Source organism: Lissotriton helveticus, chromosome 6, assembly GCF_964261635.1.
Source record: "Lissotriton helveticus chromosome 6, aLisHel1.1, whole genome shotgun sequence".
Lineage (NCBI taxonomy): Eukaryota > Metazoa > Chordata > Amphibia > Caudata > Salamandridae > Lissotriton > Lissotriton helveticus.
In genome coordinates, this window is record NC_136067.1 from 2,099,116,016 (window position 1) to 2,099,140,004 (window position 23,989).

General features: G+C 40.3%; 1 pseudogene; it reads right to left on the bottom strand.

The window, feature by feature from the left end:
* Positions 1-18,971, bottom strand: part of LOC144763056 (uncharacterized) — an 875,608-nt pseudogene extending 856,637 nt beyond the window's left edge.
* Between the last annotated feature and the right edge of the window lie 5,018 nt (positions 18,972-23,989).

Below are 23,989 nucleotides of genomic sequence, written 5' to 3' on the forward strand. Positions count from 1 at the left end.
TACCCTAACTAGAAATGGTGATTTCTGCCTGGCCTTGGCTCAAGCCTCGGCCAACCAGGGATCCCATTTCTAACATCCCCTATGGAGAAATGATTTGGCTGAGCCGTAATTGCAGCACTGAGGAGTCCTTCTTGCAGAATATCGTGGAGACAGAGAAGCGTTTCCTGAATAGATTGTATTCAAAAGTGACACTGAAAAAGCACATAAGAGAGTCATGAAATTCCCCAGGGTAAATACATTGACACTGAATTCGGTCAGTAGGGCCAAAAAAGCACCAATTTAATTTAACACGCAATACAATGACTGTAGTAGCAAGGTATATAATGTCCTGCAAAAAACACGGCACTTACTGACAGATATACCAAGTCTCCAAGGAATATTGGCTACTAAATCAAAGGTGACGTATAGAAGAGGACAGAACTTACGAAATATGTTATGTCCTAGCTATGTCACCACCCCTAAACCTCAAACCTGGCTCACGTCAGCTATGATGGGTTTCTTCACATGTAGTGAATGTAGTGTTTGTAGGCTGGGTAGGAGCAAGACGAAGACCTTCTGCTTCAATACTAATCGGAGATACAACATCAAACATTTGATTATCTGAAAAACTAAATATGTGACGTACATTTTGGGCTGCCCATGTGATAAGATCTACGTGGGCAGCACCAAAAGAGCACTGAAAATAAGAATTCAGGAGTACTTATGTGCACTTCGCAATGGGGATCTTAGATATCCGCTCACATTTCACATGTAGGAGAACCATGGAGACAATGAGGATCTCTGGTTCATGGGGATTGACCACATCCCGGACCACCCAAGAGGTGGGAACAGAGAGCTCTAAGAAAGATTGAAGCAGGGTGGATTTGCAGACTTCGGTATGTTGAATTGGGGCATAACAGCGATAATGAAATGCATTATTTCCTGTGAAATGATGGAATGTACCACCCTCCCACTCCCCCTCCCATTAAATATGTTTTTTTTTTTTATTCTGTATATGCTATAATTCCTCTGCATGTTAAGAATTCAGAGTACTTCTTGTCCCGTCAATATGCCCATAATCAAATATTGCCATTATATTACCTATATGATGTCACTATGCCAGCTGGCATAGTGACTTCATATAGGGATGGCCCTGAGGATGGGAATATATGTCTCTGAAAATATGGTTCTGAAAATACATTATGTTATGTTATGTTAGGGGGAGTCTTGTAAAGCGCTCAGCTACTCGGGCAGAGTGTCCCGGCACTATCAGACCTGTAGGGCAAAACCGTAGATTGCAGAGGCTACTGTCCGAACAGCCATGTTTTGAGCTCGTTCCTGAAAGAGAGCAGGTTGTCTAGCTTCCGAAGAGACAGAGGCAATTTGTTCCACAGTTGGGGTGCCAAATGTTTATATGAGCGTCCCCCAATGCGAGCTCGTTTCATAGCCGGGACAGTGGCCAACGCTAAGGAGGCAGATCGTAGGGATCTGGAAGGATGGTTAAAACCTACTCTTTTCCTTAAATAAAATACACAAGTGCCATGGAGAGCTTTAAATGCCATAGTGAGAGTCTTAAAGAAAATGCGTTTGCGCACCAGCAGCCAATGAAGTGATTTTAAAAGAGCAGAAGTCTTGGACCTACGACTGAGGCCAAAGATTGCTTGTGCAGCCGAGTTTTGAACCGATTGTAGACGGGTGAGAAGATACTAGCGAAGGCCCAGATATAATACATTGGCACAATCAAGCCGTGAACCAATCAAGTACTGTACCGTGATCCTCCTGTGGGCATGAGACAGAAAAGGAAGAAATTACCTCAGAGGTTTCAAAAGGCCGAAACATTGTCCAACTAGACCCAAAATCTGAGGTTTGAGAGTAAGCCCATTGTCAACATTAAAAACTAGACAGCACTAATTATGTCGTGATTGTTTGCCATCCCTGTACGTACTGAACTAGATGTGATCATGGTTGCCGGTATGTACTGTGTTTGATACCCTGACAATGCTGAGTTCCTTTCAAATGAGCGGGTCTGGTCCTTTCTCTCTTTCTTTTTATATCATTTTTCTCATGTCCCACTCTTCCATCCCTGGATTATTATTTTCCTTCCGATTGCCTCTTTTGAACCCCTGGTAATTAAACAGTATGTAACAATAATCCTACGCACTCATACAAGATAATACATCATGTGGATGAGTTTCAAAGCAAATGGAACGGATCCAGCGCTGAGGTCTTTGATCTGTTTAATCGGTCATCAAACACAATACACACAGCCAGCCGACACATGTTTCATCAGAGAAATTATTCCCCGAATCTTCAGGGCTCTATGGCTGTATCCAAAATCAGTAATATCCCCCAGCCGGTGATAATTCCAACCGGAGAGGTATTCTAGGTCTCAGCAGAATGCGTAAATTGAAGCAAATGCTTCCTGTTCAGTCCTGGTAATGCCCGAGTACGTGCTGTCCAATCCTTTAGTTACAAATCAAGGCTTGCATCCTGGCATATTCACTACAATCTGGGAATGTACGTGTTTTTCGCATTATCAATCTTACTAATTCCCGCTTTTTACTCGCACTGGCGTCAATCCTAATAGTACATTTGATTAGCTTGTTTTTTCACTTTTTGGTATACCTTCGTTCTGCTGAGATGACCGATTAAACAGATCAAAGACCTCAATGCTGGATCCATTCCATTTGCTTTGAAACTCATCCACATGATGTATTAGCTTGTATGAGTACGCAGGATTATTGTTATATGTTATTGTGTTTGGTTTTCCATCACAGAGTGAAGGGTTTTAGGGTCTCCCGTCCCTAGCAGCACCATACCAAATTCTTTTTTCACTTACGAAGTAACGTAGATATTACTTGAGTGCCAACTCTTCCTGTCTACGAAAACCCTGTTCGATTAACCAACTAAACAGTATGGTTCTAGACTGTACAAAATATATATTGGTCCGAACTGCTAATATATACCGTTCGCAAAGCTTTGCTTACGATTGGAGGAGTGACATTGGGACTGGCTATGAACTCATTAAGATTACAGGCCGTTCCATTGACTGTTGCTTAGAGATGGGCACAGGGCCGGACTGGGAACCGAAACCGGCCCTGGCAAAGTGCTCGGCCGGCCCCCCTCCTCCCCCCAGGGGGTTGGGGGGTGCGACCGCGCTCTTTGCTAGGGCCGGTTTTCGGCCGATTTTGTTACAGTGCCGTTTTTGCAGCTATGCTGCAAAAAACGACCCTGTAACAAAACCGGCCCCCTGGGGCCCAAAACCGGCCCCCACCCTCGCAGCTGACCGGGGGATTGCCCGGTGCCTGCAACGGCCAGTCCGGGCCTGGATGGGCACATTCGCCAAGCTTTGCCTACGATTAGAGGAGTGACATTGGGACTGGCTATGAACTCTTTAAGATTACAGGCCGTTACAATTGACTGTTGCTTAAAGATGGGCACGTTTAAACATGCCATTTGATGTAAGGCGATGTTTCATACATAACGGCCGATTTGCTTTTCTTTTTTGTAAATTATGACACATGGCCATGCTCCAATCCTTACGGCGATTTGTTTTCTTTCCTTCTATGAGTATACTCATGATAAGATGGCCGCCACATAGTTGCTTGGACAGCTCTACCACACATGCCTGGTCCATTATAAATGAGCGATTGTCTAATGCGTTCTATGGCATATGGCCCTCCCCCGCCAAACAATCGGATATTTTAGCATTTACATTGCGCATATATTTGAAATAGGGGTAAGGGGGTTTGAATGCACAGGGTGTGGGACTCTATATGAGGTAGCCCGAGAGTGGGGAGAAATGGGTCCAAGCTCAGGGGGGGGACTGTCATCACGAGCAGTACCTGTGTTGACAGGACTTTGAGAAGTTGCAGTGGAAGCTATGCCCGCCGGCTTCAGTACTTATTTTCCTCTTTACTTCATTTATAGGACGCTGGTCTCTTGCGCATTCTGTATAATACTTGCTTGATGAGACACATTTTGGGACGCCGTTTCATGTTGGCATGGCCTTGGGTACGATGTTTTATGTGAGTATGAGAGCTTTGTACTGGGGCATGTTGGTAGATCTAAACTTAAGGTATTAATCTTAGGCAATAAAGGGCTAGATAAATGATTGATGGATAATTAAAGTGTCAATACAAGTGTGTTCATTTGTCCTTGCTAAGTTGTAAAATGAGCACTACTGCAATACACATAGGAAATAAATAGCATTTAACAGCAATATGAAAATACATGAGGCTACAACAATTGTAAAAGAAACTTACCTTAGCTACCAGTGAAAACGGTGGTGAAGTAGGAGCAGCAAAAGAGGGACCTGGACAACGGTGTTCAAGCCAGAAACGGAAGTGGAAACAGTACGTTTATACCTCATTTCCTTCAAATTCACCAACTCAAGGTAGGAGGTATCCCTGTCACAGTTGCCTCGATGGACAGGCACATCTTGATTAGCTCAGAATCAATCCTTGCTGGACTTCCTCCGCTGACAGCCGCTTTTGACTATGATGCCGTCTATGCAGGCGAAAATTCCTGGTGGAGTCGGTGGGACTTGGACTGTCTTTAGTATATAGACCTGCCAAAATCTCAATACAGCGTGCAGACCACCAAGTAGGCAATCTGACATCCAGACCATTGTTCCCAAGATCTAAATCAGGCATTTAATAGGAGTGCACAGTGTGTTCTATATGAATCTAGGACCCTAGTGTAATTTTCCCGATATAGGTATAAATCACCCTAGCCTTATATAGGCATAGAAATCATAACCATATTTAGACTTAGCCTATGCAGTCCAAATACGGCATGGCTACTTCCACTAGTTCCGAGAATCCACAACGATTTCTTTTAAAAACCCACCTTTAGCAGTCAGGGACTTCCCCTTGCTTGAATATTGATTTATCCAAGAACTCAAGGAGTTTTCAAAGAACTGAGTCTTTGATGACGTTATTATGTCCAACCTTAAGTCAATCTCTGTACCTTTAAGGTATAAATATGCCCACACTTGCCCAGGCAAACACATGGTGGTTTGGAGCAGTTCGACTATCTACTTGCCCGACATAGCTCGCTGAAGCAAGTGCCGAAGGAAGCCGACCCTCCAGCAGATGCACTGAGAGAGACGCTGTCTTTTCTCCTGCCGAGAAATCCAGCTCCACTGTTTCCAGGCTACCCTTGGGAAACAAAGTTGTCATGTTTATGCGGTTATCAGAAACTAATCCCTTCTTGTCTATTGGAGAAAGTTTCTAGTGATCTCTGAGCTAGCTGGCACTCACAATTAAGTCTAGTATATTCGATAGAGACCTAGTAGACCTCAGTCCTACGTCAAATCTATAGGATATACTATTCCAATGCGCAGAGCCTGTTGGGAATATAGGAACTACACTACAGGTGGCTCCCTTTGAATGGTTCTAGCCATGCCCAGGTAACCCAATCTAGATACATACGTATACCCTTGGCAGGAATATATGCAGAGGCAGTGTAAATCTCTGCTTAAAAAGCTCTAAATTCCTGTAGAATTTCAATGGAGTGGGAGCTATAAGCACCATACCGGGTTTCTATCGCAAACATGTCTGAAGCCAACCATGCTGGGCGAATGACATCGGGCAGTGTACAGCACAGGTATTCCCACCCCCACATTGTCGCACCACCGGGAAGTAGTATGCTTATCTAGAAATTTATCTTCACAATCCACCTTGCCCCAGAAATCCAGCCTTTTAGATTTAATATAGCTTGGGTCATCGAAGTTTCGCCCATGTGTATTATTCAATGTGATGTTTGTCGCACCTGACAACCCCTGCACATCCATGCACCGGCCCTCTCTATCACAGAACATGTCTAGAGGCCTGAACTGTAAGCCTCGTTTAACCAAGATGGCCACTCCCCTAGAAAAGGAGGAATCGGAAGAGTAACAGAGGTAGGAGCTCCAGCGTTTGGCATAAGAACTCCCACAGAAGCAGCATATGCCTCCTGAATTAACCCATCATCCACTTTAAGCCTATTCAGGTATGTGGTTACCAGACGGGCTTTGTGGTGGTCATTCACCCCTCTCACATTCCAGGCAAGCAAAGCAGCCTAATCTTACATCCAGGGCTTGCCCCAGTCATATGTGTTGTGTCTGCAGTTTCAACTCTCTCTTTCCTCTAAGCTTATCTGTCAGATCATAAGTATTTCTGTCATCAAACCACAGTGCCACCTGTGTTCTAGTAATAGTCGCCCAAACAACTCTTGCAGCAAACCCCTACCCACATTGCCTTATTAACCTTAGAAGAGCATTACGGTCTAGCCTGCAGGTGGCTAAACTGGCATCAATCACATTGATGACCAGACTAAAGTGATGCTCCGTAGTGTTAGATATACCAGTAGTGTTCGAAGCCTGTCCTTCTTGCATATCGATGAGAGATGTAACTGGTCTTGAAACTGTGGGTGGTTATTCGAGGATTAGTAGCTGGTGAATTGTGTCCAGGGGAGGCCTTTTCTAGCTCACACACGGAGTGCCTCCCTCTTTTACAATCTTTAAAGCATGAGAGCAAGCCTTGTTCACTGTGGAATTAACAACAGTTCGCCTTTCATACACGAGTGAAGAGAAGCCTCCAGTTTTTAATAGTCTCTATCCAAGTATCGATGTCTTCAGGATGGTGCAACAACGACCTATTAATTGCCCCCTTCTGTCCATTCAAGGACTGAGGATTTTTCTTCATATTTTTCCCACTAAATGAGCCCAATCACTTCAGTAATATAATTTTTTTTTATCATTGTTATTATTGGTATTAGGTGGGAGCCCAGTCGGAGTCCAGGTTGGACGGGAGTGTGATACAACGCTTTTGCATTTGTCATGACGTTTTTTTATAGTCGCCCTGGAACAGGAAAAGGGCTTTGTCCAGCTGCTTCATGACCATTAGTCGGCTTTGTTAAAAGGACACATCACTGGATATCTATCCCGTCATCATTACCAGCAGTGACACTCTAGTCCACCTCAATCTAAGTACACGGGCATACAGTTCATAAAATTGATACAATTTCTCTGTTGTGTTGGGTTGATGGTTTAAAAGTTGTATTACCCGTATGCATGTAACAGCAAAAAAATTTCCCATGTACAGTGTTCTTATGATTTTCGGTCATGTTTGTGCTTTATAAGACCTTCTAAATAAAAAATAAACAAATAATTATCGAAAAGATCGTGATTGAATATAATGTCTGCCACATCAACATCATTGAAAATACCAAGGGGGGAGGGGATACTAGAGCATGTACTAGTATCTGGTTTCTTACTACATTGGAAGAAACTACGTGGGTCCATCGACCAGGAACTCACATTTATAAGACTAAGGGGTAGGGTGAATAAAATTGATACTTGTATAGCGCACTACTCACCCGCAAGGGTCTCAAGGCGTTTGTACGAATACCGCTGTGGAACCCATCCTGGCTTTCCCTGTGAGGTGTCTACTCCTGGGCACCCCCAAGGTGGAGGCCAGGCATCCTTAGCGTTGTGGGGGCCGTTGTGGAGATTAAGCAAGCTATTGCCCAGAGTTGCAGAGTGGGACTCCATGATTGGAATAGGCACCGAGGCAAGAATTATCAGGTCCGTGGAATTTTTGAGCCCAAGACCCGCCGAGGCGGGGAATTGAACCCTGGTCCCGGGCTAGACCTCTGCATCAGGGTCTGCCGCTCTAACCATTGAGCCACACTTCTCCACACTACACATTGCTGACATTTTGAGTCCCTCTCCATGACCTCTTAACATAGATTCTCCATTTGAGTCTCCTCATTAACCCCCTCCCATTTTCCCCCCCAATGGTGGCCACAGAGTTTATCCTTTTGGAAGATGGTTCGCGGAGAGATAAGACCTTTGCTTTGTCTTGCCCTATTTAGTCAAACAGATTTATTTGTTTTCTTTCTATTGCACGGGCATAGCCTGAATGGACAATAGAGCACTTTAGAAAAGTAAATAACTATATACACTGTACGGTATAAGAACGTTTACTGTGTTCAAACATCTAGGATTGCAGTTGGCAATTTCAGCAGATGTTCATTTTATTCCAGATCAGCATGTTAAGAAGATAAACTGTACAGAAGTAGAAATAATACAATTGTTTCCTCCATGTGAGATATAAGATTGTAATCAATGCCCTAAGTAGAGACCTCTTATTCACAGGTTGTCCAGCAGACTGTCCTGCAATGTCTGTACATGTGGTAGCAGCTCCTGACAGCATGAAACCATAAACCTGATGCACATATACTTCGGGGGTTGCAAACCACTAAGACCAGTGGCATCTGACTTCCAACTGACCGCAAAACTCCACTTGTCCTCCCCCAACTAGTAGTGTTATAGATAGAAACAAAATATCAACGATAAACAGCAGGAACATAAGATCCTATGTAAAAAACTCGGAATTTTATAATCACCAATGCCAACAAATGTCTCAAAAACTGTGGACACGAACTCTAGAAGGTCTTACAGAACAAATCCCACATAACTGAATAAATAAGCAGAGCCAGGTTTTATTACGAGCCAGTCAAAATAGTCATTATTCCACAGTAGGCTGGGAACAGGGAAAGGCATCTAGCTGTTGCTTTCTGTAATATTTGTATTCTGTCAGAGTTTGATGCTCTCTGGAGTTTGTATATTGTCACCTCTGTGGGAAAGGGATGGGTTGGGACCTTTTCTTGACTAATCCTTTAGCACCTACAATGACTAACTATTTCTGTTCCTTTTCCCACATTTTGTTCATGTATTTCATGACCCGATATCTGTGTGCATGCATGTGTGGATTATCTGACGTAGCAACCGACGACTTTTTCTAAATCAAGACTTCAATATCAGTATATCTTAAACCAGGGTGGCCTTTTCGATAACTCAACTTAGAGCGTTGGTAGGGAATGCTTTTACACATTTATAATATTCAAATGGCTTATCCCCAGAGTATACTTTCTGATCAAGCATTAACTATTCCTTTGTAATGAATGTCTTGTTACACTGAAGACAGATGTTTTTCCCCTGGAATGCACATTAGGTTCCTCCTGTGAAAAAACCCTTTGCATGAAAAAGTTGTTTCTGCCAATACAGACTATCTGATCAGCCCCTCGTCACATTTATTGCTTCAGTTATTCCTAGTCTGGATTTTCAGATGTTGCATTAATAGTCCCTTTGTAATGATGGCTCTGTCACATTCGGTATATTCCTGTGCAGGCCTCGAAAAAATCATTAAAAAGTTACTAGACCTGAAGGTCTGTTGACTTAAATAATCTACTCAACCTATGCAATGCTCTTGATACACAAAGTGGTTTCAAATGTGATCCCGGGCAAATATTTTCATTCACCGAGCCTCCATTTTCTTCAATGTTAAATGTGAGAGCACCTTCGAAAACGCGAGTTCGGCGTGCATACCACACAAACAACTATTTTTATTGATTTATTAGACTACATTTTTTCTTCAATATATAATGAAAATCTAGCCACAAACAGGATACAACAGACCCCTGACTTGCCTCTCTGTTTATTAACAGCATTATCACCCGAGCGGGGCCAGGAATGTTTCTCAAATCATATTTAAAAACTATTACTTTTAATAAATAAATAACTAAAGCATGAAGTGCTAGCACACTGTCATTTGTAATCAGCAGATTCTCCATGGAATTGGTATAAAATTTCCCACGGAATTAAGTTTCTACAAATATTTATCAATTGTACAACACCAAGTAAAGTGTTCTGATTATTTTGCTCCAATTTAAATCTTTGCATCACACTTCTGAATTTAAAAAAATGTTCTTTTGAAGTTCCTGATATATTTTTGAATGTTTCTCTTATTCATTTGCTAGCTATTTAAATTTTGTGATAGAAAAAAAACCTGACATCCTACAGCCTTTTCTTTCACAATGATTGTTAGACAGTTCACTTGACAAAAAACTAACTAGTAATAGAAAGACAAGTAAAGACAACTTTCCTGGATAGGCAGCATTTATTAAATTGACACTTGACCTCTGTCCTTGAACAGACAGCACGTGTTAAGATAAAAAGATTTAAAGGCATCTTTACTGCTCATTCACTTTCTGAATAAACAGAATATCTGTTTATTTCCTGCTTAAGTTCATTCACCAGAACAACAGACTAGTATCTAGTAAAAATAGCCCGACCTGATAAAATCGGACTCTCCATAGCGAGTGGGCGAGTAGATTTTTAGAGTCCTGCTATGGTGTTGCTCCCAGCGTGGATTTGTTGATGGTTCTTTGTGTTGGTGCTGCTTGCCTGGATGTGTTTTGGTGCCTTGTCGCTCGTCGCTGGGCTCGGAGCCGCAGTGCTTGGTCCTTGGTGCGGATGAATTCGGTTGACACAGCTGATGCGGCAGGAACCGGGAGCCGCCCTCCAACGCGGTCGGAGCAGCCGGAGCCGGAGCTGCAAGCCTTGTTTCTGCGCGCAACTCTGCTTGGGTGCGGCTGGGGCCGGGGGGCCGCCCTCCAGCGCGGCCAGCCCTTCAATGCGGCCAGAGCTGCGGGCCTTGTCTCAGCACGGCTGAAGCCGCAAACTTGGCTTGAACGCGGCTGCGAGCCGCCCTCCAACGCGGCCAGAGCCGCAAATCTTGCCTCAGCGTGGCTGGAGTTGCGATTTTGCTTTGAAACGTTGGGAGCACTGGAGCCCTCAGTGCGGCTGTCCCAAACGGCATTGAGGGACTGTATTGACCCTGTCCACGTTTTGCAGAGTACCGAGACAGAGTTTGAGACCGAGACCACACGTGTGGCTTGTGGCTTTCCGGTCTCTGGTTCTCCGTTCCCCGTTCTCCGTTGCCAGGCTGGGCTGGGTGAGTCACCCCCCTTTCATGGAGCCCGAAGACGCAGAGCCCGGTGGTGAGCATTGACGGGCAGGAGGCGTGGCGTGCGGCTTACGGAGGGCCCGCACCAGCAACAGTGAAAAGGAAAAGGAAACGGTGAGCAGAGACTGCGGCCATAGCCAAGGAGCCGCTGAATCGCCGTGGAGCTTCCGTGGAGCCTTCGGGGGGACTGGACAGGCGACTGGAGACTGAAGTGTGGCTTTGGAGCTGCTGGGACAGTGGCCTGGTGAACTGTGACAGTGAGCATCACGGGGGAGAGTGTAATTTCTTTTGAGCCCCTGAGCCCCGAGCAGTGGGTCTGAGAAAAGGAGTAGAGGAGAACAGAGAATAGAGGGGGTGTGTATAGCCGGAGAACTGGTTGGAGAGGCTAGTAGCCAACTGAATGGTCTGTGCAGAGCAACAAGTGGAATCACCCCAAATACTCTACATATCCTTTACTAGGAGATCCTGGAGGGATTGAGAGCGGGGTAGCCAAAAGCCAATAATCACAGTTAACGATCCAGGTACAAAAATAGGAAAAAGGATCAGCAGTACCCAATATCTCGGAATAGAGGGTCGGAACTATGCGATCAGGTAAAGAGAGGACGTCCGGACCAATTACAAGACGTGCAAAGAAAATACAAATGCCGAAAGCGCTAAAAGGGTAAAAGCTAACGCCGTAGGAGTAAATCAGTCACTAGTATCACCGATTGCAATAATGTTTGAGAAATCGGGAAAAGTGGCAGATAAATTTCACTTCATGAAAGATCCGACCGGAGTTTTAATGACAATGCAAATAGATGCAGAAACAAATTAAATTACAAACCCCAATCAAACCTATTAGTAGTGAAAAACCAAGTAACCAAGTCATACAATCCATTCAACAGGAAGAAGAGTGCAACTCACAAATTAAGATTGATGAAGTAAAGGATAACGAATTCCAACTTACAGATCAGGATGTACTAAGCACAACTTCACCTTCACCTTTCAATGCAAATCAACAGGATAATCCAAAGGAAATGGGTGTAACAGGTGTATTACATGATGATATAAATCACTACACAAGTTATACTGATGTTAATCAGAGCGGTATTAATGAAGGAAAACTGCCACCTAGGCCAATGGTACCTATAGAAGTAAACGTAGAAATCATGAAAAGACATCAGACAAGCACGGAGGAAAGAATGCCTAGTCAATTGATAAATCAAAACTGCAATTTAGGGAGTAACATTCATGAAAATGACGATCTTAACGGAACAAAGCAGTACAAAGTAAACTGGGGGGATGTCTCAGGAAATAAAATAAAGGGAGGTACCAACTCAAAAATAAATAACATGGCCATGAATGAATATTCAACTTCATTAACCATTGAAGATTAAAATGGAGAGCCAACACAAGTTAATCGAACAGGAATAAAAGAACAAGACAAGGGGACGATTTGGGATATTTTCTACCAAACCTCTACTCTGACGTTAGAAGCACTAGCATACCAATCTAATAAAATGGATATTCAAATAGATCTACTTAAAGTGATGGCAAATGCAGTCGCGGGGATCGATAAAAAACTTGCCCAACTTAATGGCCTGATAGTTAGAGCTCAAAGTGACAGTGAAAAAATAGACCAGACTGCATTTGTACACCTATTATAGACAATCTATCAACAATACCAGAGGTATTGTACATAATAATTGAAGATACTAAAAAGACCCTTCAAAGGGAAAAAGAAAAAGATAATGGAAAAATGAAAGAAAAAACTAATTGCAATATGAAGACCGAGAAGGAATATACCACCTGTGTTGAAAGTATTGCAGGACCAGAACAAACAACAGCAAGAAAGTTGCAGATAATCTCAAAACACAAGACGAAAGAATAACATCAATAGACTTCGAAACATTGGATCAGGCATGTGGTGAGATAACCAGTATAGAAATCAAAGACCAAGATACCCACGGTTTTACCATGTCAAAACGTCATAGGAAAAAATTACATAAAAGCAAGAAAAAAGGCTAAACATCTTAATTGCGCAGTAATACAACAGGATGAAGAGTTGTTAACATCTATGGACACTCAAGGATATGAATCACGGAATGAACTACCAAGGGAAGAAAAAAAGAGTTCACCAATAACAAAGAGTATGAACAATAAATATTTTTCCATATTTGAAAAAGAATTATCAACTGAACAACTGAGTGCACAAAATAATACAGCTAATATGACAGCCAAAGTGAGCCAGTTGCGGAAGGAAAATAAAAAAAATAGAGGAAGGTAATAACCTGAGAAAAATAAAATCATCTGATAATGGGCTCAATATAGAGCAGGTGCCGGTGCTCATAAAAAGTAAACAGCCAGAAGAGTCAGCAAAACAAAGGATTACAGCAAGCCCACTTGAACCTAAAGACAACTTACTAGAAATAGAGGCGGAAGAACGTGATACCTGCCTGACCATCTATAGATCTCAGGTATGGAATGATAGCTCTCCATTAAAAGCAAAACTATAAAAACAAGTCAACAACAAATTCAACATGTTAATGGGAAACTAGAAACACACAAGAGATATAATACAAATGTAGAGGACGGAAGAAATACATTAAACAAAAGCAGACCTAAAAACAAAATTGCCGGACTGGGATCAACTTGTTATCGAAAATCGTGATGGGGTAAAGCAGATTACCTTTAAGGCAAAACAAAATATGGAAACAGATAGATACGATGACCATCTATCTAATGAGCAGGTCCAACTTATTTTTAAACCAGAATTTGACTCAAGAGGCAAACAAGACATATTAAATAGAGGGAACATTCATCGACTATTTAAATCAATCCCGTCTCTAGCTAAAATCACGAGTGAAGATATCGACTCCATCGAATTTATGATTAATAAGGATGGTCTCCAGGCACCAACATTAATTACACTAAACTCAAAATTAATAGCAGAACAAGTTATAAATGAAATGAAAATATTTAATGCCTGGGGCACAGTTATTAGTAAGCCAGCACCAAAGGTCTACCCAACACCACTCATTAGTAAGGTAAATCAGGCGCAGAAGGTAAAGTGTAACATGCAAAATTGTACCCTACTAAAAAATGCCCGGGGTGGATCTACCTATAATGTAGAAGCAACATCACTGTAAAGGAAAATGGAAAAAAAATCAGGAATAAATGAAAAATGGATTGCTCTGACATTACATAGCAATAAGGACCTATGACGGAACATAATCACTGTCCCGACAAAGAACGGAAAAGATCTCGGAAAAATTATGATTTGTCCATGGAACATAAATGGAGTAGGAAGTAAGATCTATAATACTCACATAAATTCTATTCCACACCCATGCCAGATCATCCTATTGCAGGAAACATAGGAAACCAATCCATTTATACTACAGGGCTACAAAGGTTACTTTGAATACGCAAATAAAATTCATAAATATGGCCAACCAAGTGGGGAGCTAGCAATATTTATCTCTAGTGACCTTCTGGCTGAACACGAGCAATTGGACTCAATTAGCCCTCACATTCTAATAGTCAAGCTGAAATACAAAACAAGTAATCAGAAAACAAAGACCTTAACTTTGATTAATGTATATATACATCCAACAAGAAGTAGTAGAAAATCATCGTGTGCAACACTTAATAACTTGGTGCTGGAACAAATGTTGGATGACCCATTAGCAGACTACATGATGACGGGGGACTTTAACCTGAATTTATTAGCACCTTTTATCAGAGACGATATTACCCAATCACAAGATCATCAATGGGCAATTCCCCATCAGGATTTAGGAATGGAAACAAACTCCTCCCGAGACAAAATCGGAACACAATTTGTCAAGGATATAGAAGCGATGGGCTTACGAATCCTTAATGGGAGATTTAAATCAGATACTCCTCCAGCATATACGTATCACTCGCACAATGCAAAGACAAGGATTGACTACACAATGGGATCACTTAACATCTTTCGTAATATCTCCTCATACTAACTGGAGAAGGTTTCAGACAGCGACCATTGCCAACAGATAATTACTACAAACATCAGGAGTAATACATACCAGCTATACCAATCTGTCAGGTCACATTGGAACGATAAATTATAAGAAACTTATTTGGAGTGTCCAGAACAAGGACGAGATGAATGATCTAGTGCAGAAACTTATAGAGAATTGCTTTAATGATAGAACGTCAGAGTCGCCGATTGAACAGTGAGTAAATTTCACACGGAAGCTGGTCAAGCCTCAAGCTCGCACACAAATACATAAGAGGAACCAAAATAAGCAAGGAGTCGAACTGAAGCCATATATAAATCTTCCATTTACAATAACTAAATTGAAAAGAACTCGTAATAAGTTAAGAAGACAAATTATAAAATTTACGGATAATGACGAAATACTGAGTAAATTAAAAACTATAAATCAAAACTTGAAGAAACTAATATGGAATGAAAAAAATCAAGCTAAACAAGTGTTCTGGTCAAAACTATTTTTTGCAAGCAATCAAGCAAACTCAAGAGAATTCTGGAAAATCATTATTGGCCTAGTGCGACCAAATAAATTTGTGGTATCATCGACATTAACGGAGCAAGAATGGGTTAGTTTCCTTGATAAACATCTAAATCTAAAATAAAAAATAAAAACATAGGACAAAACACAGCCTATAAATAGACCAGAGTATGAGATTGAAGATCAAATTGATATATCAAAAACTCAACTCATGAAATTAATCAAGAAACAAAAAGACGGGGCACCAGGACCAAATGGAATTCTGTTTGCTCTCTATAAAGAAAATCCGGATCTATGGTCAGGATATCTTGTAAAAGTATTTAAAGAAATAGTACAGACAGGCGTTATTCCTGAATCATGGAGATGATCCTTAATCTCGCCAATCTTTAAAAAAGGAGACTGGACGCTCGCTGAAAATTATATTCTTATCACCCTACAAGATACAGATGCTAAATTGTTTGCAGGGATTTTATTTACCAATCTAAATGAATGGGCAATAGAAAATAAGGTATTGCCTCCGAACCAGACTGGCTTTATTAGAGGCCTCAGAACTACAACAAACATTCTAGCATTATCTCTATTAATCGACAAATCAATCAGAGCCAAACAGCCGTTGTATTTATATTTTGTAGATTTTAAATCTGCCTTTGATTGCATCCAAAGAAACCTCCTATGGAAGCAGCTGCAGCAAAAAAATATTCCAACACAATTAATAAAACTGATTCAACTTCTCCACAGTAAAACGTGGGTCAGAGCAAGGATGGGGGATGGCCAAACATTAACACAAGAAATCCCAAATGTAGGTCTTAAGCAGGGATGTGTATTGGCCCCCCTATTTTTTAACTTGTTTCTAGCAGATCTGACAGTGCTCCTGGATGAAACAAACACACACCTGCCGAAACTAGCCTGCAAACACATTTCTAATCTATTATATGCAGATGATGCCATCCTTCTAAGCCAAACTAAAGTTGGATTACAGCGTCTAATTAATCGAATATCCATATACGCAAAGGAAAACGAAATGGTGATAAATGAAACCAAAACTAAAATCATGGTGGTCACTAACAATTTAAATTTAAGACACAAAAGCAAATGGTATATGGATAACACCCAACTTGAGCAAGTTGAAGTATATAGGTATTTGGGTGTATTATTCGACGAAAAGGGAAATTATCATCCACAAAAAATGGACATACAAAGGAAGGCAAATGCTTTGACAGCAGCATTCAGGATCCTGCAGAAATCACTTGGTAATCTCACATATCGTCCCCTTTTAAAGATTATAGCGGCAAAACTTCTTCCGACCCTTACATACGGTAGCGAGGCATTAATGGGGAAAGATTCGGTAATAATAAATAATGCTCTATCCAAAACATTTAAATCTCTTTTTTATCTTCCAAACAATGCCTTGCCTGCACAAATTAGACTAGAATTTGGACTAAATAACCAGTACTATGCAAGAATGGGCCAATTTATCAAAACATGGAATCGGATAAAAAACGACTAGGAGAATCAGTTGTCACAGTTACTATGGCAAGAAATAAATAACAATGCAAAGTCACCAGCCTGGAATTATCTTAAAAAAGCGCTAGAAGAGTTTGCGGTAATGCCATTTGGAACAACACAATAAGCAAAGCATCATTCAAAAAGATAATTAAACAAACAACAAACCAACTGTCGCTTGTAAATGACAAAGAAATGCTGGCAATAAGAAAACATGCATGGCCAATAATAAATGGATATACAAAAAAGAAGGTACAAGAGTATCTGGAAATACCTTGGTCAGAAAAAAAATAAGCAAGTTCTTGTTAAAGCAAGATTTGGCATACTCCCGGGCCTTAGTCATCTTCCCCCGTGGAAAAAAATGGAGGGGTGTACAGTATGCAGATTGTGTAAAAATGGAGAGGAGAATGTTGCCCACCTGCTATGTATCTGACCTGGATTTCAGATTGAAAGAAAAACTTTACTGAAACCATCTTTTAATATATGAGGAATAAGGACATGTAGGCACGCACTGATAAGGTGTCTGCACTCCAACGATATAAGTATGAACTCTGCCTTCGTAAAATTTTTACTGAGAGTTAAGGCAAAATTGGGAGACTAAGTCCAAATTTGAGGCTTAGTAACTTGTAATGTATTTTTTATGTAATTGTTTTTAATGGTTTTTAAGATTATAGTATATGTTTTGTATCGGTAATATTGTAAGATTTTAAGTAATCAAACAATAAAGAATAAAAATAAGTGTTGGTCTTCTTTCTGCACAACCATATCACATTCCATACATGGATATGGTTGCTTTGTCACATTCAGTACATACATAGGGTTTCGCCCCGGTGTGGACTTTCTGATGTTGCATTAGATTTTACTTTTTAATAAATGTCTTGTCACATTGCGTGCAGTTGAATGTTCTCTTTCCAGGGTGGACTATTTGATGTCGCTTCAGCTCTTTATTTATTCTAAATACTGTATCACGTTCTGTACCTTGATATGGTCTCTCTCGAGTGTGGATTTTTTTATGTTTCCTTAAATCTCAATTTGCTATAAATGCCTTATCACATTCTGTACATTCATATGGTCTCTCCCCAGTGTGAATTTTCTGATGTTGTTTTAGCTTTCCATTTGTTATAAATGCTTTGTCACATGTTGTACATTGATATGGTTTCTCCCCTGTGTGGATTTTCTGATGTTGTTTTAGCTTGTCATTTGTTATAAATGCTTTGTCACACTCTGTACATTGATGTGGTTTCTCCCCAGTATGGATTTTCTGATGACGTTTTAGATCTCTATTCATTATAAATGCTTTGACGCATTCTGTACATTCATATGGTTTCTCACCAGTGTGGATCATTTGATGCCGCCATAGATTTGGCTTCCATGTGAACACTTTATTACATTCTGTACATTGGTAAGGTTTCCCCCCAGTGTGGATTTTCTGATGTTGTTTTAGCTTTCCATTTGTTATAAATGCTTTGTCACATGTTGTACATTTATATGGTTTCTCCCCTGTGTGGATTTTCTGATGTTGTTTTAGCACTCCATTTGATATAAATGCTTTGTCACGTTCTGTACATTTATATGGTCTCTCCCCAGTGTGGATTTTCTGATGTCTCTTCAGCAATCCATTTGTTATAAATGCTTTGTCGCACTCTGTACATTGATATGGTCTCTCCCCAGTGTGGATTTTCTGATGATGTTTTAGATCCTTATTTCCTACAAATGCTTTGACGCACTCTGTACATTGATACAGTTTCTCCCCAGTGTGGAATTTCTGATGTCGTTTTAGTTCTCCATTTTTTATAAATGCTTTGTCACACGCTGTACATTGATATGGTTTCTCCCCAGTGTGGATTTTCTGATGGTGTTTTAGCTTTCCATTTCTTTTAAATGCTTTGTTGCATTCTGTACATTCATACGGTTTCTCACCAGTTTGGATCATTTGATGCTGCTTTAGAGTTTCCTTCCTTTGGAACACTTTATTACATTCTGTACATTGATATGGTTTTTCTCCAGTGTGGATTCTACAATGTTGCTTTAGCTCTCCATTTGTTATAAATGCTTTGTCACATTCAGTGCATTTATATGGTTTCTCCCCAGGGTGCACTTTGTGATGTTTCATTAGGCCTCCTTTGGTAATAAATGCCTTATTACATTCTGTACATTTATAGGTTTTCTCCTCTACGTGGACACTCGGATGCTGCATTAGGGCTTTCATTGCAAGGGACACTTTTCCACAGTCAGTCCATCAATATGGTTTTTCTCCAGCATGAAGTTTCTTATGTCACACTTGCTCTTTCTCTCTCTGTCTAATAAATGTGTTTCCACATTCTAGATATTCATATGGTTCCTCTTCTGAGTGTTACTTCTGATACCAGGTTAGCTCTTCCTTCATAATGAGCAGCTCAGTCTTGCTTTAGTATGTCAGTGTCTTATGTCTTCTGTGCATATCAGCTAATGCCTAACATCCAAGTACAGACCTCACTGGGCAGTTTGGGTTTTCTGCTGTAGAAAAAGACTTTGACGAGGCATTAGCCTTCAAGGGAAGATATTTCAAGGTATACTGTTTTTAAATCACTTCCTAAACGAGTGATGATTAATGCCTTTACCGTTTGTGTTTATTAAGGCATTCATTTCATCTGTTAAATTAAGAAAAGAAACACTGAATAAGCAGAAATGCAGAGTCCAGCACAAAAATCTATTTCCATGTAGTGAAACATTTAAATCTTCATATAGACATGTGTGTGGAAGGATTTCTAGATTACACTGTAAGTGAGAAGATGCAACAGGCAGAGTAAGGTCATACATCCCTCCATGATCCCCTTCTATCAAGGAGTGTGGACTAAAGGAGTAACCAAGACACCAGAGAAGGTTCCTTGTTCAGTGAGTGAGACCCTCTCCCCACGACACACTACAATGTTAAAATCTTAGCGACAAGATGCCTCCTTTCTTATCCAGGGAATGCTTCCTATTATCACACAGCCTAACAAATAAGACAAGATGGAGCCTTTTCCAGTGACTGGACCATGCAAGACAGAGCATCACCATTATGGAGGGAAACCTAAGCAACTTCTAAAAGGGAGTCCTTAATACCATCAGACAGCCTGGGATAGGACCTGGACAGGTAATCTGAGCATCTTCCACATAGTGTAACTCCAGAGAGCCGAGGCTCTGTCCGGAGCTACACAAGGAACAGGAGGTTTACAACCATTTTGAACACACATTGGAAAAGTCAGTACGTCTCACCTTTTAGATGTATAGGCTTTCCCAATGATGCATTACATCTAGAAAGACAAGCATTTGCAATGCAATAGGTCTCGTATTAGGAAAGTTTGAGCCATTGGTATTGTAAATGACAATTTTTTTATTTATGTTTTGTTTTTGAAAATAGCTAAATTAATAGTTTTGTCATTTACAATGCCAATAGTTATAACTTTCGCAAATGTGACACTTATAGCATTTGTAATGCAATATGTGTTGTATTTACGTGACTTACATGTAATGATATTACAAATAACAATGGCTTTTAATTTTTTTAATAATGAATACTTAAATAAAAGTTATTGTAATTTATAATGGCAATAGCTTAAACTTTTGTAAATAACTTTTGTGAAGATTATGTTCAGTGTATTTTATTGTGACGAAAATCCAAGAACAGAAGTGAAATATTAACATCTTTTTGGTACATTTGTAATAAAGTTTGAAACATTAAGAGAACACATTTGAACCAGTTGTTGAATGGTTGCACAGATTGATGCTGTGGTGGCACTGAGTGATGTTGTGATGGCGAACGAGTGATGCTGTGGCGTTCAGTGATGCTGTGGTAGCACATAGTGATGTTGTGGTGCCCCTGAGTGATGCTGTGGAGGTCCTGAGTGATGCTGTATGCTATGTTTTGTTTTGCTATCCTATGTTTTGTTTTGTTATGCTATGCTTTGTTATGCTATGCTGTTTTGTTATTCTATGCTTTGTTATTCTATGCTGTTTTGCTATCCTATGCTTTGTTTTGTTATGCTATGCTATGTTTAGTTTTTCTATCCTATGCTTTTGTTGCATCCAATGAAGACAGGATCAGCTTTGTAGGTTAATGAAGATGTATTCATAAGAACAAGTACAGCTCTCAAACTGCCAGAGTGTCACTCTGTCAAGCTCCAGTCTCAACTGAGCAGCTAGAGCCTAAACATTCCAATATTGCTAAGCAACAATGACATAAAAGGAGAAGCTGAAGGAGGAAGCTAAGGGTTATACATCTTAAAAGAAAACACTAAATGTACAGAATAACATAAGGGCAAATAAACTAAAGAGAACTAAAACAAGGGATATAACACACCTTCTCACCTGTAAAAACAAAAAGGTTAAGTCACATAATCATCAAGATATTTTGGAGTAGTTCTCAGCCTGGAACTGACCCTACCAGAAGAGTCATTTGAGACAAGCTCAGGACCATCCAAAATATCATCAGAAACAGTTAAATCATTACTTACAGGAAGTGTAGTACCAGAAAAACAGAAAGGAACACTCGAAACTGTATTATAAGAATCCTCAACAGAGTGCAATAACAGACCAGGATCAGAAGAAGAATCAGACCTACCACCAACAACTTTAGCAATACGTCTGTTACTCCACCATTTCCCACCTGAAACCATGACAGAATGTTTACCAACTTTGACAATGGTAGTTTCAGGATACAATCTTGACCCTTTGACCTTACCTGGTCTCCTTATCCTGACTTTATCTCCAACAGAAAAGCATTCATTCTTGACATGTTTACTGTCATCATATCTGATCTTGGACCTGATTTGACAATTCTCGACCCTATCCCTGACAACATCCAAATCAAAAGAACTTCCTCCAGACCTAGTTTTACTGACCACCCATTCAGGAGACAATTCATTAAAGGATTCCCTCCCGCGCAACATGGCAAACGGAGTGATGCCCGTGGTAGAGTGAGGAGTGTTATTATATGACCACACTCTGTCACTCACAACATCTTGTATAGTTTGTCCAGAAGAGATAGCAAGTTGAACAGAATCTTTTAAAATGCGGTTCACCCTTTCCACTAAACCATTACCTTGTGGACTGTATAAAGCAGTGGTTAAATGTTTTATTCCATGATTGTTTAAAAAATCTCTCATGTTGTGTGAAACAAATTGCACACCATTGTCTGAAACAATAAAGCCAGGGATTCCTTCTGATCTAAATAACTTGGTCAAAAAGCTGATCACATTTTCAGTATTGGGATCCTTCATGAAATTGAAAGACACCCATTTAGAGTGATAATCCACAACGGTTAAGATAAACCTAAAACCTTGGTTTAAACCGCCATTTGGTCCCAAAAAATCTATACCAAGTTTCACCCAGGGGTTTTCAGGAAATTTTACTGGAGACAAAGGAGAATTGACCGTGCGTAAAGATTTTTCTGCATGAGAACATTCAACACAGTTGTTCAACAATGTTTCAACAGAAACATCCATGCCCGGCCACCAGTAATGCAATCTTAGTCTTTTCTTTGTACTGGTAATTCCTCCATGTCCCTTGTGAGCCAAAGCAATCCCTTTGTCTCTAATAGACATAGGGGGAACAAGTAAAGACCCTCTCATAACCAGGTTTTCTTCAAGGCTCAATTCGTCCTTGATTTTAGAGAAAGGAATCATATTCTTATCAATTTGACTGTCTCTCGGCCAACCATTAGATATCAATTTTTTCAAAAGAATCTGAGAATTATCACATTCAGAGGCTCGTAACCTGTCAGAATTAGAAATGACCCCTTCGGTTAACTTAAGGCCATCAACCAAACTTACTACCACCTCTTTATCATCAAGGATGGATTCATCCACTGAGGTATTCACAGGACATCTTGATAAAAAATCTGCCTTAAAGTTTTTTCCTCCAGGAATATGTCTCATTGAAAAATTGAAATCATATAACTTAGAAAACAGGCGGACTAATCTAGGACTTGCATTTCTTAAGCCTTTATCATTCCAGATGAAGATGAGAGGTTTGTGATCAGAGATAAGTACAAATTATTTGCCCCATACATAAGTAGAAAAGTGTTTGACACCCCAGACACACGCAAGAGCCTCCTTCTCTATGGTGCTATAGTTTTTTTCTGAAGACGAAAGCTGTCTAGAAGCAAACGCAATTATATTTTCATTACCATTGTCCAATTGACTAAGTATGGCACCCAGACCAGTGTTACTAGCATCAACAGTAATGTAAGATGATAAAACTTCATTGAAAGGTTTAAGTGCAGGAGCAGAAATGATCAAATCTTTTCATTTCTCAAAAACTGAATTTTTATCATTACCCCACACATATTTAACTTTGTTCCTAGTTAGTAGTCTTAAAGGTTCACTGACCAAAGCAAAGTTTTGTACAAACCTTGAATAAAATTCACTCAATCCTAAAAACGACCTCAATTGGTCCTTATTGGATGGTTGAGCACACTCTCGAATAGCTTTAAGCAAGTCTTGTTTAGGACTAATGCCTTCATGAGAAATGACATGACCTAAATACTCCACTTCATTAAGTAAAAACTTGCACTTCTGTTTTTTTACAGTCATGCCATGTTTGTTCAAAATACTTAAAACTTGATCTAACTTAATCAGATGTTCTTGAACAGTATTAGTGGAAATTAATATGTCGTCTTGGTAAGTCAATACATCCTTTACATTACCAAAAAGTTGTGACATCAATTTCTGAAAGACTGACACCGCTGATGCTAGGCCAAAGGGTAGTCTTAAGAATCTAAATGGACCAAATGGAGTGTTAAAAGCGGTGAGATCCTTAGACTCATCATTCAGCTCGATTTGATGGTATGCCGCTCTCAAATCTATCGTAGAGAATACTTTCGTACCCTTAAGTTGAGCAAGCATGTCCTGAATACGAGGCAAAGGAAAACAATCAATCTGAATGTTCTTATTTAAGGACCTAAGGTCAATGCAGAGCCTAATTTCGTCACAATTCTTTTTAAGAGCTACGACAATCGGGGAAATCCATAAGCTTAATAGTAGCGATAGGCTTTAATCGTGAAGAAAGCGATCTGCATGTTGAACAATTGCACGTTGAACAAGGAAAGTTGATTTTGGTTGCTAGGTTGCAGTCAAGATGGCGGTGACGTTACGTGAAGGGTGACGTAGTAACGTGAAGAGCGTACAGCCGCGATGACGCGGATGAGGAAGGAAGAATGCGGAGATGATGGCTTCCTACAGAAGATTCTTGCAG